The 9,057-nt window shown below is 37.5% G+C and overlaps 1 pseudogene; it reads left to right on the top strand.

Annotated features, from left to right (window-relative positions):
* Nucleotides 1-3,052: 3,052 nt before the first annotated feature.
* LOC147997990 (olfactory receptor 5B2-like) lies at nt 3,053-5,526 on the top strand (annotated as a pseudogene).
* The last annotated feature ends 3,531 nt before the right edge of the window (nt 5,527-9,057 follow it).

The raw sequence follows: 9,057 nt of genomic DNA, 5'->3' as shown, positions 1-9,057 counted from the left end.
TATTTTCTCTTCTTGTGTTGGACTTTTCCATTTATTATCTTTTTTAAACCTGGATTTGCTGAAAGAGATTTCATAAATTTGGTTTTGACATGGAATACCTTGGTTTCTCTGTCTATGTTACTTGAAAGTTTTACTGGAAACAATAACCTTGTCTGTCAATTGTGCTCTCTTAGGGTCTATTTGAGATCTGTCCAGGATATTCTCACTTTCATATTCTCTGGTGAGAAGTCTGGTGTAATTCTTACAGGTCTGACTATATATGTCACTTGGACCTGTTTCACTTACTGCTTTTAATATTCTTTCTTTATTTTGTGTATTTGCTGCTCTGACTCTTATGTGATGGGAGGAATTTCTCTTCTGCTCCTATGTATTTGGAGTTCTGTAGGCTTCTTGTTTGTTTATGGGCATCTTTTTCTTTAGGTTAGGGATATTTTCTTCTATAATGTTGTTGAAGATATTTTACTGGCCCTTTAAGTTGGGAGCCATTTCTTTCTTCTATACCAATTATCCTTAGGTTTGATCTTTTCATTTTGTCCTGGATTTCCTCTATGTTTTGATTCAGGAGCTTTTTGTTTTCCATTAACTTCATCAGTTGTGTCTATGAGTTTCTATGGAATCTTCTGCCCCTGAGATTCTCTCTTCTATCTCTTGCATTCTATTTGTGATGGCTGTATTTATGGATCCTTGTCTCTTCCTTTGTTTTTCTATCTCCTGCTTTGTCACCTTTGTGGTTTCTTTATTGTTTCTATTTCTATTTTCAAGTTGTCCACCTGTTTGGTCGTGTTTCCTGTAATTCTTTCATGGATTTTTGTTTTTCGCTCTAAGGGCTTCTACTTGTTCCCTTGTGTTTGCCTGCATTTTTCTAAGGGAGTTCTTTATGTTTTTCTTAAAGTGATCCATCATTATCAGCAAATGACATTATAAATATAAATCATGCCTTTTGGGTGTGTTTAAACCCCGAAATATCCTGTAATTTCTTTGGTGGGATAACTGAGCTCATTGATGCCAAGTAGTATTGTTTTCTGTTGCTTAGGTTCCTGTGTTGCCTCGAGTCATTGGTTTCTCTCTGGTGTTTGCTTGTCTTGCTGCTTCTGAGAGTGACTTGACCCTGCTCTAGGGCTCTGTGTCAGCACTTTGGAGAAATGTTTCCCCATTTTGCTTCAGCCTTTCCTGAGAACAGGTGTTCTGATTTCATGTGTGTAGGCACCCCTGGAGACAGTTTTCCACATCTAGGTACAGGCAGGAATCAAAGGGTCCTGCCTCTGATTGCTCCTGTTATGTCCGTGCACTCGATGAACACAGTTGGCACTGTGCAATTTTCTCTTGGGTCTCTACTGTGGGAAGGTGGGTATTCTCCTGTGACTTCTCAGGATTATCCAAACTCCTGAGGTCCAGCTGTCTCTCCCATGGGATTTGGGTACAGGGACATGTTCGTCTGTTCAGTGCAGTTCTGAGTGCAGACCACAACCGTGGGTACCGGCAGCCAACAGTTCCTATATCCCGGTGTCCAGAGGCATTGTACAGTTTCCCTTTGCACCAGGGATATGGGAAAAGGTGTGCAGATGTATCGATCTGTCCTGCGGCCTCAGGATTTCTCACAAATCATTTTTATTACACAATTTAAATGTAAATATAACATTCTGGTTCTTGAGTTGATTTTCTGGAAATTTAAATGGGAGAGCCAAGGCCTCACTGTCTAACTAGAGAGCTACTTATACAAATACAGAAACTACTAATGAAAAGCAAGTTTTTAAAATATATTTCAAATTAAAAGAAGTAGTAATTTTCTATGTTGTCTGGGGGAGGGTGGTTTATTTGCTTTTTATTTGTTTGTTTGTTTTAATTTAATATGGAGAAATATTTATAGTACATCAAAATAGGTGTGAAATGTATCACAATAGAATCCTCTGCATTCCAGCCACTTTTCTACATAAGCAGAGTCCACTGAGAGGTCAAGTATGTACAACAAACCTCCTGCTTCATAATTGTCAGAGCTTTAAGTCTCTCCTATGGTCTCTACACTTAGATTTTTATAACTTTTGCATGAATGTGTGCAGATCTAATCTAATAGATCAAATAAGCTAGTATACCTGACTATGTTCCCTGTCCCGATGAGAAAACTACGTAATTTTGGCATTGTTTTTGTTGTTGTTATAGTTGTTGTTTTGAGGAGCTGTGTTTTCCATTATACCCAATAAAAAATAATCTAGTGATCAATTAGTTAATAGAAACGAAAATTATGTATTATGGTGAGAAATTCCCCAAAATAGAGTATACACAAAGGTAAATCTGAAATGTGTGTGGGTAGACATGCACACATGACCCATGTAGCTGACAAGCATTCAACACCTGATCAACTTAAGTGATTTGGAAAATTAACTTAATTTACAAGGAAGGAACTCATAGGGAATACAATTTTTTTCTTAGCCGTGTTAATAAGTGACCAAATGGTGAAACATGATGTAAACAAATAATGTTCCCCTGTAATGTTTTTTATCCTAACATTTTAGTTCATGTACAAACTCCATGTGCACTTTCTCTATTATGTTTCTCTGTATGTGTGTCCCTGCATGAATGTACAGGCACATATGTTGTGTTTGTGTGTGTGTGTGTGTGTGTGTGTGTGTGTGTGTGTGTGCTCTGTATGTGTGTCCCTGCATGAATGTACAGGCACACATGTTGTGTTTGTGTGTGTGTGTTTGTGTGTGTGTGTGTGTGTGTGTGTTTCTTATATGGTATATATGAACATCGGTAACATGTTTATTTAAAATTTGTAAATACTGAAAAACACATTTGATATAGATCAACCATGCACTGATCTACTCACATATCTCTGACATTTCATTATATTAAGTGAATAGAGAGAGAGCCTAACATTCTGGTGATATCTTTTATCCTACCCTTGTCAGGAAAAAGTGGTGTATCTTTTGGCAAGAAAACCAAAACTTCAGCAAAGACATATACACCCCACAGAAAAGGTCATATCATTTGAAGGGACATGTTATCAGACTGGAAGAAAACTGAATTTGCCACATTTCAATATTTGAGGGACATGAGACAGAACTTCAGAAGATATAATGGGAAGGGACAGGCAGAATCCCAAAGGAGGCAAAGTAAGCTAAACACTGGTGCTTCTCATAACATGAGAGTTCATGGATTGGTAAGGATGGTAAACATAATGATAAGAAGTTTGCAGTCCATACTCAGTCTTCATATAAGGTTACAATGTGAACAAGATGAGAAGTAGTCACCATCACAGGGCTAACAGCTACTTTACAAGTTACAATGTGAAAAAAAGAATGTAACTATAGACAGAAGAGAAGGATGATATCTGAAAACAGACAAGGCTGTGCTGGAACTCAACAGTTTTCCATGTAAGTTACCAAACAAGCACATAGCAGCTGCCCTATGCAAAAGTGAGCAAAGAGAAATGAACTGCACAGATACTATGTGTACAGAAATACAGGTAGTTTGGTGGAATTCTAAGATGTTGAGGTGAAAGAATAGGAAGAAATTTCTATCAAGCCGGGCACTGTGTCTTGCTCTTAGAATACTCACATTCAAGAGACTGAGGGAGAGGGATTAGGAATTTCAGTTTAGCTTGGAATACATCTCAAGACAATACATCTTTTATTTTTTTCTTTATTTAAATCAATAATCGGATTGATAGAATATCATGAACAATATTAAGGAAAAGAAATTTACTGCCTATACAGTGATACCCCTGCTAAAAAAATATGTTCTATAGAGAGACAGGATCTATTAAGTTACAAATACCAGCTGTCATATGTCGCGGGACGAACGTCTCGCCAGCAGGAATGACGGCAGACACCAGGATCCTTCTGTAGCAAAGCGTTTATTGCATCTTGAAGAGGAGAGACCCCGAGCCCCAGAATGGCGCTGCTTATATACACCCTATCGCAGCGCGTCCACACCTGATTGGTCGCTTTCCCATGATCTCATAAGCACATCCCGGGGTGGGCAAAGACTTGGTGCGAACACTTGTACATGCACACACAGCTAGTTTCATGAAAGGAAGTTGGGCTGGGGCAGCAGAAGCCAGCACCATCTTGTGGTGGCGAATGTTATTGTCACTTTCCACAGTCATATTGAAGGTTGTGGAATGAAGGGGTATGGTGTTCTTTGGTTGATCCTTCTTCACTTTCATGGCTCACTATACACATCTTAAAAAGCTTCTCTGATGACCTCGTTATTTGGCAGACATCTAGATGTACCTTGCATTTAATTCTATGTATTAAAATCAGTAATCATTTATTTATCAAATGATTATTTGATTTTACTTTATCTTCAAAAATAATGAGTCTTGATGAACTGATATGTTTATTGAGTGGGTTTGAATATTCACAATAGCAGCCAGAGAATAATCGGGGCCGAACACACACACAGGGTGGTTGGAGAGACCTGTGGCAACACAAAAGCATAGAAATGAGTGGGTTGATCTATTTTTCTGCATAACATTGATAACTAATTAATGATAAGAATGGGTAAACAATTGAGTTACACTCAAGGTTTTCTTTTCCTTAATTTGAATGATTGCTTATACAGCATGTGAAACTGAACTCAGACCCATGGTAAACCTTCTGCCTGAGCTTCATTAGTGCCAGGACTACAAGTTTGCACCATCTTTGTAAATATTTGGATACTTGGCTCAATGTTTAGCACACTTTGGAAAATCCCCTGGTGTTAAGAGAGAAAGTATTAGATATGAAAATCTGTGAGAATAAGTCACTTTTAAGCTTTGATTTTTGTGACTACAGAGAAAGACTCTGACTCTGATGTAACTGAGTGTCTAAAAGTATTAAAAAATCAATATTTCTCATCTGCAAGAATCCTTCTAATGCTTAATGCTCTGTCTTCCAAGAGGTGAGTGTCAATTGTGTCAATTGCTCTTTGTGCAGGAAAAGGCCTTGTCCGTCAAATGCTTTGCAATTGCCAAGAACTATGAGGTTCCTGGAGAATGCTTCCTCCTGTTCACCCTCATTCTGCTCTCATATCCTTTGCTATATACACTAGTCCATCTCTACACAGCCCCACGTACTTCTTTCTGGCAAACTTATGTATCCTGGAAATTGGTTACACTGCCTCTGTCATACCCAAGATATGGAGAGCTTTGTAAGTGAGACCTGAGGAATCTCTCAGGAGGGATGTGCCACACAGATGTTGTTCTTCACACTTTTTGGTATACCTGAGTGCTGCCTATTGGCAACCATGTCCTTTGGCCACCGTATGGCCCTGCTTCACTATGCAACCCAAATGAGTCGTGAGGTATGTGCCCATTTGGCAATTGTTTCATGGGGAATAGGTTGCCTTGTAGGGTTGGGAAAAACTACTTGAGAACCAAATCTAACCACCCACAATGAGTTGACAAATTCTTGGTCATCTTCCAAACCACAGTAATATCCATGGTGAACCCGATCATCTATATATAGCTTAAGGAACCAAGAAGTCAAGGCAGCACTGAGAAGAACTCAGGGTCTGAAGAAAGTTCTGATAATAAATAGGTAATTAAGGATCCCAAAGTGCTCTCTCTCAAAGGTGCAAAGTCTAGGGGCTGGGGATTTAGCTCAGTGGTAGAGCGGTTACCTAGGAAGCGCAAGGCCCCAGGTTCGGTCCGCAGCTCCCCCCCCCAAAAAAAAAAGAATCAAAGGTGCAAAGTCTATGAAAGAACGAAAACAAAACCACCGTGCTCTTTCTTGCTGTCTTGTAGCAAACTTTAAGAATCATAACTTTGTTTTAGAGTGTTCTCTTTATTCACCACCATGCTTAATTTCAAACAATTGTAAAGTATGCTTGCTACTCAATTACTTTAGTAGACTAGTTCAGTACTTAAACGTTTTCATCTGGGCAGAGTTTAAACCGTCACAGGCTAAAGTCTCAGGGGCCTTGAAAATTCTCTGTATCTATTCTTAGCTATTCGACAATCTTACAGAAATTGTTTGTAAATGATCTCAGCTCGTTATGTTACAATTCCATATTCCTCAATATATGTAAATTTATTGCAATGGACTGGAACTGCTAAGTAGTTCTCAGGACATTGAATTGATAGCCTCTGCTTTGTGTACCATTTGGTCAGTCCATACTTCAGTTCTGGGTACCCAGGGCCTATGATTTTGGAAAAGGAGTAGTCTTTCCTCCACTTTTTGATTTCTAATAGTGCGGTGGAAAGAATTTCAGCCAGGTGATTCTCACCATCAATATCATAGTTTCAGATAAACACACACATGCACACACACACACACACACACACACTCACACACACACACACACATACACATGCACAAACACACACACACACACACACAAACAAGCATGCATGCACACATTATACTGGAATTGAAGTAGGTTTACAAGTGACACAATGCAAGTATAAAAGTCAGCTAGTGTCAGATAATTAGATTCAGGTTGCTATTCAACAAGAAAATAAAATAACATAAATTTATAATATTGAATCTTTATGAATATAATTAAACAAAAATAAAATTCTATTTAAGTAAGCTGAAAATATGGAAGACATTAAAAAAATTACCATGACACTAAAACTACAGTATTGTTTTAGGCATGAGTCACCCAAACAGAAAGACAGTAATTATATTCTCTTCGGACTCATTGTTCTGAGTCTACTTACATGCAGTAAGGACCACTCAGGTCAAAATGTTGATAAAAACATGACCGAGACGCTGAAAACAAATCCTGAAGTTTGGAAGAGACACACAGTCTTTCCATAGGTATTAAGTAATTCTCCTATAACTTCTATTACTTTAAAAGGAAATACAAAAGAAAAATACATTAAAATATTTTAAGTATGTAAGGAAAATAATTTAAAATAATTTCATTGCTCCGTAATTGCGTATTGTTAAGATGACAGGCATCCTCTTAATGTTTAATTGCGTTAAGCAAAGCAAGAAACACTTTCTGGTATCTGTGTCAAGTAAATGCAATCTCAATCTAAAAGAGAAAAACCAATGGCCAAATCCAAATTCAGAGAAATAGCAAAGTAATTATTTATCTTCAAATGTGTGGTCACAGAAGATAAAAATAGTAATGAATTATCACAGAACAGAATGACGTAAGATATGTAATAACTAAATGTCAACTGGATTTCTGGATTGGATACAGGCATAGAAAATGTACAGTTCTAGAAACTTTGATCAACGTACTCTGTTACTTTTAACATTTTTTTCAATTTTCTGATTTTTGAGAATTAGTAATTAGATTGATTAAAGTATATAAAATTCAGGTATAGGTTATGATACAAAATCATACTGTTTCCTATCAAATAAATCTGATTTTCCTGTGTAGTTTGAATTCTGCTTTATTTTTTTTGTTTTTATATATTTTATTAATGTATTTATGTCTCAAATGCTGTTGTCCTTCCTGTTTTCCCCCACAGAGTCCCTTACCCCAAACACCATACCTTTCTGATTTCTTCGTTCAAAAAGTCAAAATAACAGTAGTTATAAGGCATGTTTAGTCCCTGAATAGCTGTTCATTTGGCCACGCATTGGAAAATCTACAATATTGAGAGAGCAGACATCAGGAAATAGCTTCAAAATTGATCTTCAAAAATTAAATATTCTACAGTTATCAGCTACCAGCTATCAGCTTGACAAAACTGGATGAATTCCAGAACACGAATATCCTTGTTCATATATACATAGAGAAAAATGATCAGACAAGAAGGAAAACAGAGAAAAACTTACCTGGATTCAGCAGAAGAGATCCTCAGTTCCTGTAATGTATTCTGCAAGAGTTTAAGACTTTATGGGTTAATACCTGAAAATAAACACCTATAAAATCCAACAACAAACTAACCACAATCGGCAATATTTATAAAAGCTAAACAAATATGTGGAAAGTATATTTTTCAGCTATATATGAGTATACTAATGTTTATTCATTTGTATATTAATAAAATTTAAATTTTATTACTGCAAATTTTTTGCAATTTTTTAAATAAATAGATTTTAAGTGACTCAGGTGATTGTTAACTTTTTCTGGCTTTGATTGTATTATTGATCAATACAATGTTTATTTGACTGTGATTATCACTTTGAATATTCACATAAATCAAATTATGTCACTAGGAACTGCTTTGTACTTTTTGTTGTACATATGTAAGTGTTTTACCTGCTTGTCTACATGTGAAACACATGCATGCCTAGTGCCCAGGAGGTTGAAGGGGGTGTGAGATTCTGTGATGCTGAAATTACATCCACCTGTGAGCTGTCACATGGGAGCTGGCGATTGGCCCCGGGTTCTCTGGAAGAAGAGATAATGCAATAAATCACCAAATCATTTCTTCATCTTCAGCAAACGCCATTTTTTGTAAATATAGTCCCTAAGCTGACCTGTCTTCTGCATAGACCACTGTTTTCTCAAATGTGAGAATTTAATATTAACAAACACAACTGCTTATTACCTTCATATACATATACTCATACAGACAACACATACACACACACACACACAGCTGTTTCTTTCCTTCAAGTAGACTTAGTTATTTTCATAGCTATTTGTTTATTTATTCACTTTACATGCTGCACACTGCCCCCCTCTAGTTCACCCTTCTCACAATCTTTCTCCCAGCCCTTTCTCCTCTGAGATGTTTCAGACCCCAAAGCGTTATCCCCTCATGATACATATCCAATCTCTGTGATGCTAATCACATCCTCTGCTACTGAGTCCAGACAAAGCAGCCAAGATGGATAGAGGTGGGGAGTTAGAGGTCATATTCAGAAAGAGGCATAGAGCTGGAGTAAGAGAGTTGCCCAAAATCTTTGGGTGTTTCCTTAGCTGAGACTCACAGCCTCAGTGATATTAGCCTGAAGAGCCCTTCTCCTGTAGCCAGAGAGCAACCGAAATGGAGTGATAGAGACACTAAGTTTTGACCCAAAATTTATTCTGACCACAGGAAATGCAGGGTCCATGCATAGAGCAGAGAGTGAGGAATGGTCAACCAATGGTTAGTACAGATTGAGACGTCCCCCATGGATCAGCACCGATCCCTGACACTATTAATGACACTCTGCTATGCTT

Source organism: Rattus norvegicus, chromosome Y (genome assembly GCF_021556685.1).
Source record: "Rattus norvegicus strain SHRSP/BbbUtx chromosome Y, alternate assembly SHRSP_T2T, whole genome shotgun sequence".
NCBI classification, from domain to species: Eukaryota; Metazoa; Chordata; class Mammalia; order Rodentia; family Muridae; genus Rattus; species Rattus norvegicus.
Note: the sequence above shows the minus strand (reverse complement) of the source record. Positions and strands in the feature narration are given on the sequence as shown.